Source organism: Dreissena polymorpha, chromosome 13 (assembly GCF_020536995.1).
Source record: "Dreissena polymorpha isolate Duluth1 chromosome 13, UMN_Dpol_1.0, whole genome shotgun sequence".
In the NCBI taxonomy this organism is placed as follows: Eukaryota; Metazoa; Mollusca; class Bivalvia; order Myida; family Dreissenidae; genus Dreissena; species Dreissena polymorpha.
The window spans coordinates 47,114,779-47,138,504 of record NC_068367.1 but is presented as its reverse complement, the minus strand read 5'-3'; positions in this window follow the sequence as shown (position 1 = coordinate 47,138,504).

Genomic DNA, 23,726 nt, shown 5'->3' with positions numbered 1-23,726 from the left:
ATTGAATTGTGAAAGCGAAAGTAAGACAGATAAACATGTTTCTAATAATTGCAATTCTTCTTTATAGACATTTGAAATCACCCTTAAACATAATTTAATAAAATTTCTTTAAATAACATTCCATTTTAAACACATATTCAACACCGTTTTTCTCATTAAAAAAAAAAATTCATTCCTACGCGGAACTATTTTGGCGGAATCACAAATCCCCTAACCAGGGGAATGTGATGCGTCCTAGCATAGAGGTGACAATAACGTAGTGACGTCACCATCTATGTATAGAATGGTGAACCAGTCTTCGGCTTATACCCACTGAAGAAGAGCATTCAGGGGAGATAATTGAGTAATGACCTAATTCTGGAACGGTTGCGAAGAAAAACAAATAATGCGAGAATATTTAGTGCGATTCGCTACACAATTATGATGTCATTGATATAACTTTTTCAGAGGTATGTATTTACATGTGATTTAGCATATGTCAAAGTGTTTTTGATTTGTTCAAGTTCATAAATAGCATCGCGAAAATATATGTCGCCTGGCAAATTTTTTTGAGACGTATCCATATGTGGTATTCTTATGTAATTTTATGTCTAAATTCCCATATGTATAAACGGTCAACGCCCGCTTCGCGGGCTTTTGCCCGTACAATGACAAGTATCATTATTATAAAAAAACATATATGTTACTATTTGCAAAAAATACAACAAATGATTAAAGTAATTAAATTAATAAAAACGGAATTTATTTTAATAATAAATTAATTATCACAATATTAATTATACTACTGCTTAAAATGATAATACATGTTTGTGTTATAATACTAATTATTATAACTATTTTATTAATAATAATTATAATAAAAATAATAATATACTAGTAATAATAACAATATTACCAAAACGTCATTATCATTAACTTATTATCATCATCATCATCATCATCATCATCAACACTACCATCATCATCATTATCATCATCATCGTAATTTAATTATATTATCACATTAATTATAATTATTAAGACCCTAAAATAGCTATCATCATCATATTATTGACAATTGAATTATTCTTATTAATTGAATAGTGTTTTCGTGATAAAATACATGCATCAACATCTGACATTTAATTTCACTGTCTATATTGTTGCCATAATATTTCGGAGGTTGATTTCGTATTCAGTCCATTGGGAACCTCTGTTTTGAGTTTTTGGATCCATGACAATTCTTTTAGTTTTCGATACGATCCCGAATCATCCCGAATACACTGGAGTATGCTGACACCCATGTCGTCCATCCCATGTTCGAGGGAGTTGAAATGTTCAGCAACTGGTTTGTCCCTTTGGAGTCTGACATCCGCTTCTTGTTCTTTCAGTCTTTGTTTCAATGACCTCTTGGTTTCACCCACATTCACAAACCTTTGACATTTGAGGCAGTTAATGCCATAAATTATGTTCCATGTCTCACAACTTTGCCTTTTTGATAAGGAAACTCCTTCTATGCCGCCATTATTGTGTAGACCTCTTCCTAATATGCCACAAACAACACATTTACCTGTACATCTTGTATCTAGGTTCAACCCGCTACTGACAACACGATTTGTTTTCCCATGAATGAGAACATCAGAGATATTTCTATCCCTTCTATATGTTATAAGCGGTGTTGTAGTGAACACCTCTTTCATCTTCTGAGACTGCTGAAGCAAGGGTAGGTGTTTTTGTACAATACTGTGGGTATTCGGTAGTTTTCTTGAATATGTCAGAACAAGAGGTACTCTTTTGTTGTCTTCCTTATTATTTTTGCTTGGTTTTAAGAGATTTTCCCTGCTTAATTTATCAGCACGTTGAAACTGTTTATCAAGTAAGTGACCACTATATCCACGCTTTCTAAGATGGTGTCTGAGTTTTAGTTTCTGGTGTTGATAATCACCTTCATTGGAGCATATTCTTTTGAGTCGTATGGCCTGGCTGTATGGAATAGATTCTTTTGTTTTTGTAGGATGGCTTGACTTTTGATTCAGATACATGTGTTTGTCGGTGGGTTAAGTATATAATGAAGTAGTCAACTTTGTATCTTCGAGTTCAACAATTGTGTCCAAAAATTCTATCTGTTTTGCATTCACTCTCATTTCTACCTGTATGTTTTCGTCGATCTTATTGGCATGTTCTAGGAATTTATCAAGCTGATTCCTTCCATGAGTCCAAAGCCCAAACCCATCATCAATAAACCTCTTATAAAAGATTGGTAGACATTCATATTCCATCAGCTGTTCATCCCATTTACGCATGTAGCTGCATGCATAATTTCTTCCTAGCTTTGATCCTATGGCAACACCCTTTATCTGTTTATATTTCGTACCATTGAACATTATAATATTGTTGTTAATTACAGTTGTAATCATGTCTTCCACCGCTTTTGACGGAAATTGTCTTATCTGTTCTTGCATTCAATGCCTCTCTACAAGCTTCGAAACCTTTTTGTCTAGGAATGGACGGGTAAAGTTTGACGACATCAAAACAAAATAGTAGCGCTCCTTGTGGTATCGTATTTGGAATTTCTTGTAGCTTATTTAAAAAATCTGTTGTGTCTCTGATGTAACTAGGTGTACTTTCAACAAATTCATTCAGTTCCTGTTCTGCTATTTCTGCCATATTTTCCGTTGGTGTTCCAATTCCATTGACTATAGATCTATAGGGGTTGTTTTTTTATGGATTTTTGGATTACCTTTCACTCGGGCTTCCTGTGGATGTTTAGGTATCAAATAATCCTTTAATTCTTTGCAAATTAGTCCCTCCCTGTATAGTTTATTGGCTACCTTCTTGACAATCTTGATCGCTTCCTCTTTTCCATTTCCATTGGATATCTCATATGACTCCTTGTCACTCATTTCCTTTTCTATATTCATGACATAGTCTGTTGCGTTCACTACTATTATTCCGGACCCTTTGTCTGCTGGGCGAATTACAATATTGTTATCGTTCAACAAAGTCTTGAACGCTTTCGATTCTTCATCACTTACATTTGATGCAATTGTATCTTTAAGGCCACTGATAATGTTCCTCTTTACAGATTCAATATATATATCAAGGCTTTTATCCCTCCCAGGGACAGGTGTGAAGTTACTCTTCTTTTTTAACCATGGTTTGGTATCTTCTTTTAGCTCACTCTGCTTTCCATGGAAGTATTCCTTGAGGCGCATACGTCTTTCCCACTCTAATAGATCACTTTGCAGCTTGGTTACATCATACTTATTTGTTGTTGGTATGAATTTCAAACCTTTTGATAGAAGTGTTATTTCGTGTGGTGTCAATTCTCTAGAAGACAAGTTTACCACGGTTGATGACACGTCAGTATGTACAGAATCAACTTCCTTATTCCTAAATTTTCTTTCTGGGTGTGTATGCTCATCTGCTTGTTCTGGGGAGCATTCGATACTCGATGTGATGCGACATTCAAATGTTTCACTATTTGACTTTGATGTTTCTATTTCATCTGGCATTGGTTCCATGTTATACCAGTCAAATTTAGCACTTTCTGTTCTGCTGACAGTGACGTTGGAAGTGTGGCTCTTATTTTTCACATTTAAGAAATCATAATGTTGATTTTCTAGCCTTAAGAAAATTTTGTGTTTTATCTTGTTCTTCTTTGTTGTTGGTTCAAAGGTCAGCTTCGTAGTTGCGTTATGTTCAACACTGTAAATCTGTACTATAGCTGAATATAGTGTAGCTACAGCATATATTTCTGCCTCTGTGGCCCACGAAGACACTCGGCCATCAATGTATAGTTGATTAGTCATATGGACACTGGTATTTCCATCTATATATATTGAGTACTGATCAATATTATTGTTCATATGTTCCACTATCTTATCCCGAATATGTTTATGTTTTTCTTGGGAACCATAGATGTCTAAAGCAATACACCTGTAGAAGCAGTTTCCATCAGCCTTTACTTTTGTCACATAAAAATCATATAATACAATTATTGATCACATTTTTATTATTTATATTTATTATTTGTATTATTATTATGATTATTATTATTATTATCTATGTTTTAATAATAAGTGTATTATTAATTATCTCAGTATAGGAATATTTATATTTTCATTATCATTATTACTGTGACAGTGAATTTTACATGCATGTGTTTCTGGCGCTAAATAGCGTCACTGCCGTTTTAACGTCATGACGTCATTTCCTGTTTATTTGTTTTTTGACGTCATTATATACTTGTTTGTGTTGAGAAATAGAAAGAAAATGTAGTTAATTTGTTAAAACAAACTTTGAAAAAGGTTATTATTTTCTGTTTTTCTTCTTTTAAAATTCATTATTGCATCTTTGTTATGTGATCGGTTGTTATGGCGATTTTGGCTTTTGCAATTTATACATGATTACTTTAGACGTTTTATGCTTATTTTAGGCCTACAATATTTTATACTTGAACAGTACAGACATATCCTGTTTTTATACTGTAAAATTGTTATATTGTTTGTTATTGTTATGGAATAAAAACAAAGTACATAAGCACTGACTTTTGATGTAAATACGACTGTATCGTTAATTTGGTATAAACATTTTTATTTAATTAAACTATGACCCTTTAACACAAACTTCATGTGTCAGCTACCCTTAGCACAAACTTCACTTGTCATTTACCTTTAACACAAACTTCACTTGTCATTTATCTTTAACAAAAACTTCACTTGTCATTTACCTTTAACACAAACTTCAATTATCATTTATCTTTAACACAAACTACACTTGTCATTTACTTTTAACACAAACTTCACTTGTCATTTACCTTTAACACAAGCTTCACTTGTCATTTACCTTTAACACAAACTTCAATTGTCATTTATCTTTAACACAAACTTATATGTACGTGTCAATTACCTTTAAAACAAACTTCACTTATCATGTACCTTTTACAAAAAAACTTCAATTGTCATTTATCTTTGACAAAAACGTCACTTGTCATTTACCTTTAACCCAAACTCCACTTAACTTTTATCTTTAACCTAAGCTTTACTTATCATTTACATATAGCATCATTTAAGCAACCAAAGGTTGCTATTTGTTTGGTGATATGGTGAGCAGGGTTTTTTACACTAACAGATGTACATACGTATACGCTAGATCGAATTTCTCCTTTCGAATGTAACAAATCCAACGTTCAGCTGGTGATTGCTCTAAAACAAAAGGACTCATTATTGATTTATATTATGTAGTCTGAGCACACTCGCGGATGATAAAGTGATGTTGTTGTAAAATAAACGTTGTACTTGTATCCATAATTCATTATTTCAAGGATTTCTAAAGCTTCGCAAAATAACCGTATTTCATAACAGAGAAGTAACGCCCAACCTATATGGTATTTGTAATTAGACTTTCGAAGAACACAATTTTGCTGTTAATTAATGTATGTTCGACGCCATTGCGTTTATGGGGTTCTTGTCGTAAAATACGCACACAACTTAATAGATAATTCACACTTACATTTTTAACAACTGATAGGCTTCAAAACACATTAGTGCTTGTTTATTCGTACATGAAGTTTAATATGCAAATCAACATGTATTACTTCTAGCTCAACCACAACTTAATGTTGTTTTTTTAAACATGTTTCGTGTATTGAAATTACGCAGCGCACTATATTTCAATAAAAGTACTGAAGGTACTGGTGTGACGATGCTTTTGAAGAGGATGGATATTAAAGCATCAATTTAAGTTTATCTACATCACCACAATTATGTAGGTGGGTACGAACATTTTGGGAACGAAAACAAATCTGAGTACGAACATTTTGGTTACAAAATAAATTGGGTACTAAAAAAATTGGGTATACAAAAATTAGGTACGAAAAAAATTGGGTACGAAAAAAATGGGTACGAAAAAATGTGGGTATAAAAAAATTGGGTACGAAAAACATTTGGGTATGAAAAAAATCTGGGGTTACGGGGAAGTAGTACTCGTGGGGAACTTGACCCATTCAGCGAAACTGGGAGGCGGGTTACATTCTCGATGAAATCTGAACATAGCTACATTTGGGGTTTTCCCAGCGTCACAGCGTTTGATGTGCCACCTTGCAATTTTGTGGCTGGTTTTTGTCCCGAACCTCTCGATAAATTTGAAAGAGGACGGGAACCAAGCTGCGTTTACCTTTATCAATGATAATCAGCGAGGTCAGCTTACACAATCGGACTGGCTCGGTCTTTTACATAGGTCGCAATTGTGAAGAATTTGTTCATGGTGTGATAACTTTGCTTAAGCAGCATCGTCAAAAACGCGTATGATAAAAAGTTAGAATTTAAGTTTTAAAACATATGCATGTTTTCTACGTTTCCAGCGACTAAATCACAAAGTAAAACCAAGTAAATTAAAAACAATGCATATTTAGGCATCACTGTTTGAGACAACTGAAGGATATGTTTATCAGTCTTGAATAATTATTTAACTCAGCCTATATATATATATATATATATATATATATATATATATATATATATATATATATATATATATATATATATATTTATTTATTTATTTATATATATAGTTGAGTTGTGTTATTGCAAGTTCGTGACTACAGCACTTAATTTTTATTTAAATGATGAGTAGATCGACAGTTGGGAGGACGACATGGTTGTTTTTGCTTTTTGTATACCCTAACATAATGTACACTATGCCCGGTGAAGTCCTAACACGCATCCAACGCGTAACCAAAAACTAGAGAGTCATGAATATTTCTTCCAGAAGGTTAATTTCAAGCGCTAGCAAGATTGTTGAAGATTTGAACGCATTGTGCAGATTTAAACTTGGTAGACTACACAATTTAAGGAAAACATTGCTATTTATACGGAAATTACAGCCAAGACGTATTGTGAGAATATCGGTTGTCCACTTCCGACCAATCAATACGTACTGATAATGTTTATTTCATATTTGATGAACCTTTGCAGTCTTTGGAGACATAGTATCCGGGAAGTCAGAAACCAAAGCCACCTCAATTACAGCATATGATTGTAATCGTCATTTTAAAACGATATTTGAGACGAACAAAATCACATCATTTAGGATATCAAATTAGCTCCATGAGGATACTTGCATTCAGTGTCTTAAACCGTCTGTGTGAATGAATAAGATATTATCCACAACACGTTTCCGAAGCAAGCCAAATAATTTTGAAAAATTATGTACACCAGATTTAAGTACACGAAGTTCGATTATACAATATAAATAGACAAAAAGTTGTGACTGTAATACATACCATTTTCTTTATCGGCAACGCAAGTGTTCATAATCCTTAAATATTATTTGCCAGTATCTGACTAGATTTTCTTACTGCAGCTTTCTGGCATTAAAGACATAATGAAGGATATAGTGAGGAATAACACAAATCTTATCGACTAAGCATATTTGTTTTCATATATATTATGTTGACGTTTGCTCTGAAAATTCATCAACAATTTCATAATTTAATAATCATACCGCAAAGAGCAGACTACATATAGTATTGCACCTGTGAAATTGCAAATAAAGCATATGAGAATATAGCTGTGTAGAACGTATTAATAGTGGCCAGAAAGATAAAATACAATAATATTTAAACTATCCATTAAGACTATAAATCTTTAACAAACACAGACCGTTCTATTGTTTCATTGCATATCATCTTCAGTTTTAAAAATATTCGTTTTCGAAGTCCATATTTGGCGTAAAAAATTATGTTAATTTTAACGCATAAACATAGTATTATTATATTATTATATATTACTTACATACAAAGTTGAATCTCCTCTAAGGTTTACGGAAATCAAGTGTTGTTAAACGCTATAGCGGTATATTCAAATCGTTTCTGAACTTGACTTTTCAGATTGATCCTTTCTACAATTGAATAGGATGTCTCAAAATATTAATTTGAAAAATTCTGGTAAATCAGTTATATAAGATATCATAAAATCCGCTGGTTAACTATTTTCATAGTCTAAAATTGATGCATTATGAGTCAATATTAGATTACGTATTGCATCCAGATCAATAAAAAAACTATACTATTTAAATGGCATATATACAAGTCTATGAAGCACTACAAAGGATCTCTCTCTCTCTGTCTGGTCCTGCGATCATCCGATATGACTCGGATTATACTGATCAACAGGCCTTAGGGTAACGGAGTTACGCTGTTCAGACAGGCAATGGTATAACCATCATACCATTGGGTTAACCTCTAAAATAAATTACCTGGCTCGTAGATTTATAAATAAACAGTTTATTTACATATAAAGACAGAAAATTCATTCATTCATTTATTGATTTAATAACACAAAATGCTCCGTTTCAGTATCTTCAAACGATCGATCACCTGCATAGTCAAACATAAAATATATTTTTGTATTTCATCGTGCACATTAGTTTTACATATTGTTGCTCTGGTTTGAATCAAACAATTAAGCAGTTAAATTAACTGCTGATTGCATTGTGATTAATCACTTTAAGAAAATAGTATTTAGACTAAAATGATATACTTCTCGAATAATTGATGGGGTGTTCTTTGTTCAGATTTTCTGCGTGAATCTGCCCATTTCAAAACTTGTTTTGGCTTAAAGGCTTGAATATTGTCTGAATGTTTAAACTGTATCATGGTAACTCTCAATATATTTCAAATAAAATACGAGATGAGGGAAACACCTCTTTTTGATGCACTCATATTAGCCTCAAACAATAAAAAAAACTATGTTGTTTTTGTTTGTATGCAAACATTAAGTTGTAAATTAGCAACTATTTTGATAATTTTACTCTTATATTGCTATTTAAATTGAACTATCATGCTTTAAGATTAAAGTTTATCACTCGTTTAAGCAAAATTATTCTGGGGATTAGCACTCTTTTACTTCTAGAGCATTTATGAACAGGCAAATGTGGGCCATGGATAAAAGACCATATGCAGTAATCAGGTCTGTATTTGTTGTGTATTTGTGAATAACAATGCGCGAGTTTGGTTTTTAATAAAACAGATTTTAGCATAAACCAGTCTTTCTTCTACTTCTTCTACTTGATGTTTTTCGTGTGGACATTGTATACATTTATCAGTTCAGTGAACTGAAACATGCTGTCTCACAGGTGGTTAGCGTGTGGCTATGATATTCATTAGTGCGAACATCATTTTGAATGATAAATAATCATGTTACAACGAAAAATCTACTTTTCTGAAAAATCATTTTACTATAAAATGTATGTAAAACAAGGTATTCAACTCGAAATCACCCGAAAACAGGGTGCATCGCTTTGAACAGCCATTACTTCATTAATGTGCAGCGATTGTCATGAACCCGATCTTATTCAACGCAGAAATGAATTTCTTTTATGGGAATGTATATATCTTCTTATATTTCTACACACGCTGCTTTTAAGAAATAAAACGATACACAATGCGCGTGACCTACTTAACAGCGATCAGACAGGATTCCTCAATGAAATCTCCAGGTGTAAAGACACACCTTCGCATTCGACCAACGAAATCACTCGTGTGTTTAAAATGTCAGTTAGTTGAAATGTATGTTAGCAAAGGTTTCAAACGGCGCTGGACAGTTAGTTTTGATGCATAATGCAACGGCAAGTACGGTAAGAATGTTTTTTCATACGATTTATTGAATAATGGTATCGAGGTCCGTGAACGTTGCAGGGAAAATGCCCTTTACTCCGTGAAGATTTTAGTCTCAGATCCGGTCTGATCGATGTCAAGTGGGTCACGTGAGTTGTGTATTGTATTTTTTCTTAAAAGTTGACCCAGTATTTGTACAAATTTTGCAAGACAGGTAAATTTCCAGAAAGGAAATTCATTTATGCGTTGAATGAGACAGAGATCGTGAAAATTGCTGCAAAATTGATGAAATTAAGGCTTTTCAATGCAATGCATCTTGTTTTCGAGTGATTTCGAGTTGAATACCTTGTTATATAAATATTTGATAGTGAATTTTTTTCAGAAAATTTGATTTTTCGTTATAATATGATTATTTATCATTCAAAATGATGTGTTCACTAATAAATATTATAGCCACACGCTAACCACCTGTGTGCTGTCTGTAAGGTTTAAACCCACAATATTTTGAACTGACAGTTCCAACCAGATTATTCCTGTTTAGTGTGATAGTGTGCGTGACTGATTATTGTTGATGCGTTAGATTGATTTTATACTGTTTTACTGTGGCTGGTATTTTGACATTTTGTGTTTACTTCAATAACAGACATCGGTCTATAATTGTTATTTTAATATTCTGCATTTCAGATATTTAAAATGCAAAAATAAATCATCAAATATATGATACTATTCAATATATGTTCCTTTTGATTAACTTTTAACATATGTTGTTCATAGCATTAACATGTAATTGTTGTGATGAAAGCATGTCGATTTGGAAAATGCATAATAATGATATAATCAAAAGCATTATATAATAGTTAACACACGTATCAGTCGGTCGTGAGGTTCCTTAATGTTCCTAATAATATGTCTTATTAACGAGGTCTGCATATAATACAATAAACAGTGTGTCTGAAAAGATGAATGTTCCGTCACAGTGTGATACATAACATCAAAGAGTTCAAACCATTTTTCATCTAATGCTGGCTTACATTCAACATTTAATTCCGCCTACCTATTACGTCATCTACAAGCGTCAGTTCATTTAACTTCATGCACTGGGTATGCACCAACAGTTCGTAATTAATAGTATTACTATTATTATAATCATTATCTGTTTCCTCAACAATCACACAATGGAAATATTACCGTTCGAGCATTAAGCATTATCAAGTATCATCAATAATTGAATGGTAAAATAACAATTAGGGGTTTTATAACTTTTTTCTAGTAATTTTTTTTAAACAAACATTAACATTCATGGACGTTTCTGTAGTTTTGGACAAGTATTTTGTTTTCACGAATAATATTTTAAAAGCAAGCAGACAGTAGGCACTCAATTTGTTTAACGCCAGTCGGACGTTTCATACAGAACGTTATACAGAATGTAGATGTATGCAAACGTACGAATAATCACTGTTCTAATAATTTACACAACTGTCAACTAGGTCATTAAAATTATACTACGACATATATAAATATAAGTAAGTCCATCCGATTTTTCTCTGTGCAATAACGTATTATTATTTTTGCAATATTAGCAATATTTCAACAACAATGTGGTTTTGAAATATCAAATGTGCGTTCTCTTTATGTAAAGTTATTTGTGTAATTATACGTTTTTCAAAGAGCAGTTTTAATGAAATTCACATCGTATGTTAAAATAAAAAGTGCATGTTAAATTTTTTGCGCATACCGTGGATTCATTTATGTTACATTTACACATCCGTGAATGTTCATGATCGACATTGGAATATGATACAATACATTGACCATTGTATATAGATAGAGATATTACTCAAGACCGTATAGATTGCTCTGGAATACAATCATTAAGTTTAATATCATATCTGTAGATCAACGATAGTTTCGTTTTCATTTTGGTGGTCAACAAAGGGATAATCCGAATACTAAAACAATACTTAACCACATGTAAATGTTGCATATTTCGAGGTTATATATTATATCGAACAGCTTGAATGTTAACAGAATTTCTCAATCCTATATTTTTTCATTTTTAAATTGCGAATGAAAACAGAATGAACGTATAACGATGGATGTATGCGATTATATTTTTCTTTCATATTACTTCATAATAATGTGTTTTCCTATTTAGAAAAAATCTCAAATTTTTTAATGTATATAAAAGAAAAATATCTTACATATGGAGTTTAAAATAATAATATTTTGTCTTCTATACCTAATGATAAAATGCGACATTTCTGCAGTGAAATAACAGCAGTGAAACTAAACAAATTGTTATTTCAACGGTGAAAATAACAAATTTTCGGAACTACTTTAACAAAATAAAAATAAAATGTGTTTGATTCGCTGGAATACCGATTTTAATTCACTCGTGATCATAAAAAGCTTGATATGTTAATCTAAAAATAGAAAATGTAAAGTAGTTCCGAAAATTTGTTATTATTTAGACAACTTATACTTGTACTGTTCCGTAATATTTTAAACGTAATGTCGCACTCAGTTTAGTTTGTATTGACTTCAAAAATAATATTTCAGAAATATAATGGCCTAGCATCTAGTTTGATAGAGCAACCGTTAAGCACATGGAACAAATCTATGCAAATGTGAGGCCCGATTACGATTGGAGTTGATAGCACAGGAATTTCGATATTGAGAACGTCTTCGAACAAAGATAAATATGCCAAAATGTGTATTGGGCATTATGTATTTACGTCTATTTTATATCTCTCTCTGTAGTATACGTCAGCACGTTTTATACTGAGTCCTAACACGTTTATTATGGTTTTATTGGTATTGAGAGACGTTGATGAGATAATTGTTATTACCACATTATGTTGTAGACCTTGCCCTGAGGCGAGATGGTTTTAATACTCGACGTCTGATTAGAAAAAAAAATAAAACAAGGAAAGTATACAAGAAACGAATTTTATAATGTTAGATTTCTAAATTTATACAACTCTGTTAGCATTAATAATTCTAGATTGCCTTCATCACAAGAAAAAGTTGTGTATGCTACAATAATATAAATATATCATCAATGTAAATAACTAGACAAAGTTAGACAATGACATTTTCTCAACATACGAAAACCTTTACTACAAAGCACCAAATGTGGCTGAAAATTATCACTTGTATACTCATTCAAAATTATGTGGTGTTGAAACATATCACACGATATAGTTTTTATTAACCCTTTGCATGCTAGGATATTTATCGTCTGCTAAATTGGTGTCTGCTGAATTTCTAAAATCATCAGTTTCTTAACTTTTTGTCAAAGACCACTATGATAATAGCAAACAGTTTGGATCATGATGAGACGCCACGTTCTGCGGCGTCTCATCTGGATCCAAACTGTTTCCAAAGGCCTTCACAATTCGGTTCCAGCACTGAAAGAGTTTAGTTTAAAATACGAATGTACACAAATATATTCTACTTCGATACAAGTCGATAACCAGGCCGAATGCCACCTGAACGGCATATCCTACTCGCAATCAAACTTTTTATGTACTTTAATCATCACATGCGCCTATTTAGTGCGTATCCCTTTCGATAAAAATAATGTTTTTACCCAATATAGTTATCACCAATAAATGAGCTGTTGTGAAAAATCGACTTAATGAACACATGGTATAAATTAAAAGAGTTAATATGCATGTTAAAAACAAACAATTTTACCGTCGAACGTCTTGTTAAAAACACAGAAACTTGGAATATACGAAAAGGCATTTATAAAGTCTATATAATTTAGTTCACGTGTCTCGACTTTCGTTATCGGCAAAAACATTTTGCTTTGCGTGGCAATAAAAAATGGCAACGATAACTTTGTTTTTGCCATCGCGAAATATCGCACGTAGAAAACATTGGAAATATTCACCCTAAATCATTTAAAAAGATCTTTCTATTGTAACGACACTTGAAACTAAACATCTCTGTAGCATTCCATTCATGCGTCATGTTTTGGCATTCATGTTTTTATATCATGTCTGCTAATATACATTTGAACGGGATTGTATTTGATTTGAAATTAATTAAATGATTAATGTGTGGAACAACACAATTTACTATCTTACCCACATGTTTCTAAAATCAGCAAACACTTCGCAAGTGTTGGATAAACGCATTTTTTTACTTTGATCTCACATATATGTTAATCAACAAAATATTATTCGAAATTGCAATATTTTGTGTGTGACTTGTATCCGCACAACTATTAATCGTTGTTGGCTTTTCGCGCTCCGAGTATTGCGTTTTAAAGTCCTTTTTAAATACAGTGTTGCTTTGATCAACCATTCACAGTTGACTGACCTTGATGAGTACAGAATTATAGAGAAAGACGTTTCGAGCCCGACAATTTCTAGTTTAATATATGATATTGATATTTGTCAACTATTGAATATGTTGTCAAACATTGTGTGCTTTCAAATCATTTCTCACCTTATAGTTGATCTCGCTGAAACATTCACTGTTGAATAACATAACACTAACCTGTTGATTATTATGAAAACATTAATCCCTGGTGGGTTAAGTTTCGGCAGAGTTATGGCATTGTGTCTGTTTTGCACTAGAAATTATTAAGTTTCAGCATTTGTATGTTTGAAATTCCTTCTTTATTTCAGGATAAATTTTGCTCAAACATTCACACCCAATTTGCTGCAACTGGTCCTTTGTCTCTTAGTCAAATGTACAATATGGCCTGGATAGTTTCGGTCAAAACATTAGTTGCCGGAGCGTCTGTGTCAATAACATGTTTTTAACGTATGTGTCATATATTGGTCAAGATTAATTAAAATATATTATTGAAGTTTTATTACAAGTAGTGTATACATGACGCCGGCAAAACGTCGTGGAGATTATACTGACTTTCTATTGTCAATATACGATCAAGACGTATGGTTAATGTGATATATTTATAAACATTGCAATGACCATTTTGGTAATTGTGCAGTTAAGGGGCTATCGGATGTGCCATAGCCTTAGTTTACATTGCCAAACATGTTAATCAAAGTTGGCCTAGTGGTAATACAAGTAAAACCAAAGAATATCACACGAGAATTCAATATAAATATAGTATTTACCACGTGGTATATGTGCATTGTTAATTTTCAAGTTTGATTTTATAAGTTGAAGAAACCCCAACGGAAACGTAAACACGAAGGACCTTATATGGTTCTTAATACATATGTGTAGGAAACTAAGTAATGAAAAAACATCACTCTCTATCAAACATGTGCTTGCTCGCAGTATATGATACAGTATATGCTTTGTGACACAAACTCTCAGCTCTGAATTTGTTCATATGGGTACGTAATTTGCAGATTGGTTTTCTGACCTCTAAGATGTTATCAAAGTAGCAATACCTGTATTAACAGTGCGGTGCACATCAACGCACATTTGTTTTCTTAGTTAAATATGTGAAGGTAGTAATGCATGTTAATGCTATCACGCTGTGTTTATTTTTTTATAATAATGTTACAACGGTGGCAGTGAACTACATTTTGTGAATACCTTAACATATTAAATATTGGGTATAATGAATTATTATGATTATCAGAAAATGGATCCGCATCTTTATTGACTGACATATCTTACGGCTGACAAATCTTATGACTGACATATTTTATGACTCACGTATTTTATGACTGACATATCTTATGACTGAATGTACAATACTCCGGTCCAACATTTACCCATTAAAAAGGCCTTGGCAAACAGCATAGACCCAGATGAGACGCGGAATGATGCGTCGTCTCATCAGGGTCTGCGCTGTTTGCTTAAAGGAATTTCTGTAAGAAATGTGCTAAATATAGAAATAAGTATACTAGACATCCCTCATTTTGGAAATAAATTGATCCAGTTAAGAAGGATGGTATAGTCCACTAGGCATAAATGGGTTAACATTCATGTGCAACGGCGATACGGCATACAGCTACAATCCCTATATTGATTAACTAAGAGCAAACAGAAAGATGAATTGTTCCACCTAAGATTAAAACACATCCACAGAAAATGGCATTTGGCCAAAAGGCTGAAGACTATTAAAATATAATTATTACAATAGTAATGGTCATTTTTCGTGTTATTGTTTGTATGCGTTGTCCTACATTCGGTTAAAGCAGTAGGGACATAATGAGATCGATAATATTCGGGCGATATTGTCGTATTCGGAAATTGTTCGGTAACGATATGATATCTACGTAAAAGTCCGGACATAATACTTAAATCAAGAAATAAAGGAGTGCGTTTTAATTTAAGAACTTTAAACTCAACATGCATGTGTGTGTATGTTTATTTAATTACTTACTATTTTCATCTCCTTAGAGGGGCCTTTTCACAGTTTTTGGCATGTTTTGAAATAAGTCATTAAATGCTTTATATTGATAAATGCAAACATTGGATCTTAAAAGCTCCAGTAAAAAATCAAGAATAAAATTTTAAAAAGGAAAAAAAAAGTAGCCGCAGCCGGACTCGAAATAGTGACCCCCGGAGTCCTGGAGTAAAAACGCATTATTAGCCCGCTCGGCTATTCTGCCAAGCATACTTGGAGTATTGTATGCATTATATGAGCAATCTTCGTAGTTTCACAAAATTTAACGACAACAACAGAACTCTCCAAATTATTCATTCGTTTCGCGTTGCAACGCTTTATAAGTTTTAGGTTTTTAAATCGTCAAGAGATGCATATATTGGCTATATTAGACCATGGTAAATGTTCAGTAATACTGTCTCCTCACAAATATCATAACTAAAACGAAAATTTGCGAATCTGAAACAACTTTTTTCAATTTTGTCAATTTACCAAACCGTGAAAAGATCCCTTTAAGATATAGCCATTTTTAAATAATTTTAATTTAGTAAATTTGTTTGAAATTTTTTGTTCGTTCATAACGTCACGGCTGTTGATATTTTGTTGCTAATGGAAAGTGCGTAAAAATACCAGCCGGTTCGCAAACACAACAAATAATGGGATACCGATAACCAACGGTGTTCTGCTGTTGCATAAAGGCAGTTTAATGTAGACAAATATTATTACGGTATGTTTTATGCATCGTTCTATGCATAAACAAATTATACCCTCATCAATAATTATTGTAACTTATAAATTACGACGTTTTACAACTTTTAGAACTCCACGATGTTTCTGTAACTTATTAACACATATTATTGACACATTGACTTGCAGTTTGGTTACTTTTTTATTTATGTGTTATACATCTCTCGGATGTCATGTGGAAGCATTGCCTGGAACTGTTTCCAGAGGCAATTCTATCTTGTCAAGTTTGAGTCAGAGCCAGCGTAAGTAACCTTCGACCTTGTAACAACGATCTAAGTAAGACATACGTGTTTGTGGACATTGTTCAAAATATTTTAAATATAAAAACTCATTTGCAAGAAGGTTATAGTGTGTAGAGTTTCACCATTTCATCATGCCTTACAGCATGCAACACATATTCTCATGTTTGATTATTTGAGGTCAGGGAGTTGTCTACGTGTGAAGTGCTTGATGTCCACACAATTTATTGTATTTCATAACAAATATCGTATAACGCGTATCTTAGTATGAAACTTAAAAAGGGATAATTGAATTCATGAAAAGCGTTGCGTAGATTTTATTACAGTTCGAGTATCAGGGATTCCGGATATAGGTCATATTGCTGTCATGGATTTAAAAACGGATTCGTAGTTCTCCACATAATAGAGTCAAGTTCGGACAAAACTGGGCATAATGCATGTGCGTAAAGTGTCGGTCTAGATTAACCGGTGCAGTCCGCACGGGCTTATCAGGGACGACACTTTCCGTTTTTACTAAATTTTCGGTAAAAAGGGACTTCCTTTAAATGAAAAATACCATTAAAGCGGAAAGTGTCGTCCCTGATAAGCCTGTGCGGACTGCTCAGGCTAATCTAGGACGACACTTTACGCACTTGCATTTTGTCCAATTTTCACAGAACAAGACATATGTGGAGCCATCAGTGCCGAATTCTCATGAAGCCCAGAAAGTAGCTGGCAACTCTGTTGATGCTTATCGCAACATATCTGTTAATGGTGAAATGTGGAAAGTGTCTCAATTACAGCATATATATATATATATGGTGCGTACGATTGGAAATATCTTGACATTTTGTGGTGAAGTGGAACTGTATGGATGGGTTGCCTTTAGACCTTGGGTGACCTTAAGATTGTATTATTTATGTTTTATTATATCTTTGTTAAGCACAATTGCACCATATATAAGAGTGTTTAACTATCGCTTTCAATAAGAAACTAGAAAACTCCAAATTTGATGTGAAATACACGTTTATACCAAAATCCATGGCGTGATAATGAGCGGGGGTAGTATTCAAAGTGTAATTTCTTGAGATAGAACAGGTAGAACTTCCCGAAATTCATGTATAATGTATAACATGTATTGTGTTAAATGATTGTACAATATATGCATTTCATCCCACTACAAGTGACAAAACACGTAATAAAAACTGCTTGTCATTGAATGATTTGTTGTTTTTTTGCCATTTTATTCAGATGAGTGCACATAAATGAAGATCAAAGGCACAATTTGCTTTCTATGAGACTTTTTGCATGCTGTCCCTACTAGCACAATCCATTTGAGTATGTTTATTTAGTAAATTGTCAAAATATATGCTTATCTCATTTAAATAAAATCTTAACAATAGATAAAGGGTCATTCGATAGAAAACGCCCAACCAAGTCAAGGGCTAGGTGTATCCAAACAAGTGTAAACAATTAACTGGCTGGAAAAAAGTTTTAAAATTTTGCAATTTATTTGGCTTAGAAACAATTCAGTTTCTTGGATTGGCTGTAATCTTGCTCTTTAATCAAGTGATCGTTACTGACGTTGTTACAGTGCAATACTAAGGAAAGAAATCGTATTTTACAAATAATCTCGTAGTGATTATTTCGTTGGAAGGAACTTAATATAATTTATTACATTTTGTGCATTGTTAATTAAATAATATACATTTAGCCTTCACATCCTGAAAACATATTAATTAAAAGACGATCAAAACATATCTTTACCGGCGTATGGATAATTTTCAAGAATACATAAACTTAACTAACATTTTCACGAGATTAATTCTTTTTCAAACAATTTATTAGATTTAAAGCACAAGTTTCAGCCTTCTTTGTTTGACATCCACAACGCACTTTTGTAACATTGTAGGAAACCTTATTAGCGTTGATCAATATACAGATGCTGTGGAAATATTGCAGAAAACTTCTTATATATCAGCTGCGATGGGATAGTACAGATTCAAATATTTGTTTTGAACAGGGGAAATATATTATTAAACCCGACAACACAAATTTACCTGAAAAGCACATTGTGTTTTTAAGCAAATTTTGAACAAATTGTGTCTGATTTTTAAATATTTTCTATTTAATCGACGCTTTACTGTTCACATTCACACATATATGTATTTAATATTCAACGGAGCAATATATACTAACTTTGACACACGTTTAAGTAAATGAAAACAAGTGTCGTCTAACAACATTAGTGTCAAATATATTTTTTATTATCATATAGTATACATTCTTGATAATCACATTCCATATGGCTTATATGATACCCCGGAAGACAAAACAATCGCTATACAAAGCTGCGTTTGAGTACGTTATGCTCTAGATGCTATTGCCATGCCAAAACCACATTTAATGATATGTTGATGTAAGTTAATAAATAAAGCATGGTTTACATGAGGTAGCAAAAATCGTCTTTCACCGCAACGTCCTTACGTAGTACTGCAAAACTTGTATGTTTGCTGTCAGTTAAATTGCAAACATTTTATACTAGTTATAACATTATCGTATAATTTAAGGAAACACATACAATATGGAACCATTAATACGGATAAGCATTCCAATAACATTAAGCATCGCTTCAACCCTATCATATTTTAATCAGCCTTCATTAGTATGTTCCAGACGGAATTTTTCGCCAATCAATGTGGGAGAGGAAGTTAATGAGAAAAAGAAGAACATCCATCATCTATTATCGTCTTGTCAATGAAGGAGTTACTAGTTGTGAACTTTGACGTCATATATAATTTTGACATGTGGGCAGAGTAATATAAGTTCGCGAATCTAAGCTTGCCACTATTTTACTACTTAATAAGAAACTAAAATCTAATGTGCAACAATACAACAGCTCATGTTCGAGTACACGACGGTTCTTGACTAAAGGGTTTACCCGCTTACGTTCGAACACAAACCAGTAATAGGCTTATGGTGTAGCATATGTCATTTCAATATTGGACAGCAGGTGCAATCATTGACGTTGCTTATAATATTACAGTTTTATTGCGCTACTCATTCGTGGCCTACTTTTCTGACACCATTTGGTTTTGTATTCAAATATTTATGTGTTCATGTTTACCATATGTGGGAACATCAACCGTTATGTGAAGGTTCGATAATAAATAAAATACTCACTAACGAATTGTATTGTTGCAAAAATGATATCAGCGTCTCGTCATCTACCAATGCCATTTAAAATTCAACCTGAGCGTTCTTCTACAGCATCTTATGACATATTTGGTGATTACACATGGACAAGAAATGGTTTAATATGTTTATTTACAGCGTAGTTGTTCGCGCCATAATCCTTTTGCCATTAATCAGACTTTGTATATATTCTAATGACTACAAGACCACGTCTCCCAAACGCTCATTTTTTACTGCCACATTATCCACAATTACCATTCTAGCACATCTTGACGCAGAACAAGATTGATAACGATGTTTTGAATTACAATTATGAGTCGAGATTACTTCACAAAATGGCATTTTCTGACATCTCTCTGTATTATAAAAACATCGCGTCCAAAAGAACATGTGGAGACAATTTAATCTGTTCGTATAATTATAATGAAATAAGTCAACTGATGGCATTGGCTTATTTAAGTAGACATACAATTTTTGTTCAGTCGTACATAGGCAAAATAAATGGTTACACTGAAGACGAGCATGTAACGCATTCACTATACACCACCTTTATACAAATGCATCATGCCGCCCTCACAGTGAAGCATGTAACGCATTCACTATACACCACCATTATACAAATGCATCATGCCGTCCTCACGGTGGAGCATGTAACGCATTCACTACACACCACCATTATACAAATAAATCATGCCGTCCTCACAGTGGTGCATATAACGCATTCACAATACACCACCATTATACAAATGCATCATGCCATTCTCACAGTGGAGCATGTAACGCATTCACAATACACCACCATTATACAAATGCGTCATGCCGTCCTCACAGTGGAGCATGTAACGCATTCACTACAAACCACCATTATACCATTGCATCATGCCGTCCTTACAGTGGAGCATATAACGCATTCACAATACACCACCTTTATACAAATGCATCATGCCGTCCTCACAGTGGAGCATGTAACGCATTCACAATACACCACCATTATACAAATGCGTCATGCCGTCCTCACAGTGGAGCATGTAACGCATTTACTATACACCACCTTTATACAAATGCATCATGCCGTCCTCACAGTGGAGCATGTAACGCATTCACTTTACACCACCATTATACGAATGCGTCATGCCGTCCTTACAAAAGAGCAAGTAACGCATTCACTTAACACCACCTTTATACAAATGCATCACGCCGCCCTCACAGTGGCAACACACTATCAACATATTACCTCGACCAGTTCGAAAATCGACCGATGATTTTTATCGCGATATTTCTCTAAATGCATTATAACGAACTTGACCGCAGACATATTTATTCGAAGAGTTATTAATTATTTTAAGTAAATTTATTGAATTGGAAATACTTCATGAACATTTACATTTTTACTCTGTATTGTTAAATTCGCCCGCTTTGTACCAAAAGTGCTTAATTTGCCACATAACAAAGCCTAATGTATGTCTTGATATACCATACAAACACGAATGTTAAATTATTTAAATATTAAAACTGATCCTTTTAACATAACAATACATCAATAAATAAACTCGAGCTGTATATGGTTGGTTATGTATTATGCTAAGTGTCATTTATTACCAAGTTATCTACTATAATCTCAATTGAGTTAAACCAATTTTTATACATCTATATGTGTACGGATGTTTGTTTTTAATATATGACCATTATACTTATTATTGCTAGAACAGTGCTTGCATTGGTAAAGCTACGCGACGATTACTGATAAAGTTTAAAGATAATATGTTTATGAATATTTATAAAATTAATATAAGTCATAGCATATTCATTTATTTTAGAACTCAATGAGTTATTAAAAGAAAATAACATGTATCAAAATCGTCGAGCATGAAGTATAAAAAATATTGTGGTGTTAAGAAGTTTAACAGGCGTAGACTTCATTATGTTGCGTCGTTAATTTGCGATTAATAGGCCGTTAGCGCTTATAATATAATTCACAGGGTAGCAATCTTGCACCAAAATAATAACATCATTGAGGGCATCAACCATAATCTTATTTACCATTTCAATGACGCTAATAATACCAATAAACACGTTATATGTAAATAAAATTCTTATGTGTCGTAAATCCGACCGAATCAAAAGAATAACGTACAAAATAAGATAACATTCTTTATAATATCGTTGTTTAGGAAGTTACACTTTTGCAGGACCTATAGCTTCAGAAATCTGGCATGGTATTCGAAAAGGTATAAATCGACGACCTGGAGTAAAGAAACGGCTTAGAAGCCAAAGGAAGACAAAACAGAAAACAGGGATTTTACAAACTACGTTATTACTAGTTGGAGAGCCGAGTGTTAGGTGTGAGTACAAAAAAGTGACCAAACGAGGCTAAATGTAAACATGACAAGGATCAAACAATCTTTACCTGTAATAAATTAAAATGCTGACAGCGATTTTTACCCATTGAAAAACGAACATGCAACTGAGTATTTTATGAGAATTAACCCATTTATGCCCAGTGGACTCTCCCATCCTTCTATATTGGATCAATTTATTTCCAAAATTAGGGGTGTCTGGTATACTTTTTTCTATATTTAGATATTTTATCACAGAAATTCCTTTAAGCAAACAGCGCAGACCAAGATGAGACGCCGCATTATGCGGCGTCTCATCTGGGTCTACGCTGTTTGCAATGTCCTTTTTTTCAGGACGCTAGGCATGAATGGGTTAAAACGCTCCGCTCGACGTTTGTTGGCTGACTGGTCGGTCAATATCAGTGGCATTACTATTGCATACGTAATACAGATCTGATGTATAAATTAAGTGATACACCATCGAACCAATAAACAAAATAAACATGTCATAGAGTTGTAAATATTTTGTTTTATTAGACGAGACTTATTAATTACAATTTAATTAATCGTGTGTTTTGCTGCTTAGAAAGAACCTGCCGTAATTTAAAACTAACAGAGTGCGTCAATATTGTGTGTACAAAACAAACATTATAAATCCAGCCTCGTGATTAAACTGTAATTACTTGTTAAGATTGATAGCGTTAGTAGAAACCCTCTAAGAACTAGTTACGTAGCATCATTTTAATTCAAGACAAACTAATAAAATGCGTCTCAAAGGATATCGTGATACATGTTAAAATACAATCCCTTTCTTGTAATAAGATACCGTTCGTGTCAATACTTTTTATTAACGGACTCACGTGATATGTTCTACTAGTTATTAACTAGGCTCAATATTTGCAAGGTGTATAGTTATTTTATGGACGTAACGTGTTTGGTACACTATGAAAACAACACTGATAATCAAATTAGACAAAAGTATCATTCCAGTTGGGCAAAGCGTGGACTCCCGGACAGTTTTAATTGTTTTCTTAGTTTTTCATCCACGAATTGTTCATAATTATATACCTTTGATTATCAGAATAAATCAAATAACCGATAGCTGTTTTTATTATAAATATTTATACAAATTAATGCAAATCGCTCTGAATCCAAAATTGTCTTTATTGCCGACAATAATGTACTCAGATATAGTATAAAACAGCTTAAGGCAATATCTCAAGTTTTATTTTTATTTTTTTAAAACACGGAACCAGGTTAACCCATCGTTAGATTTGGGAAAAAGAAAATTCGTTGAACAATGC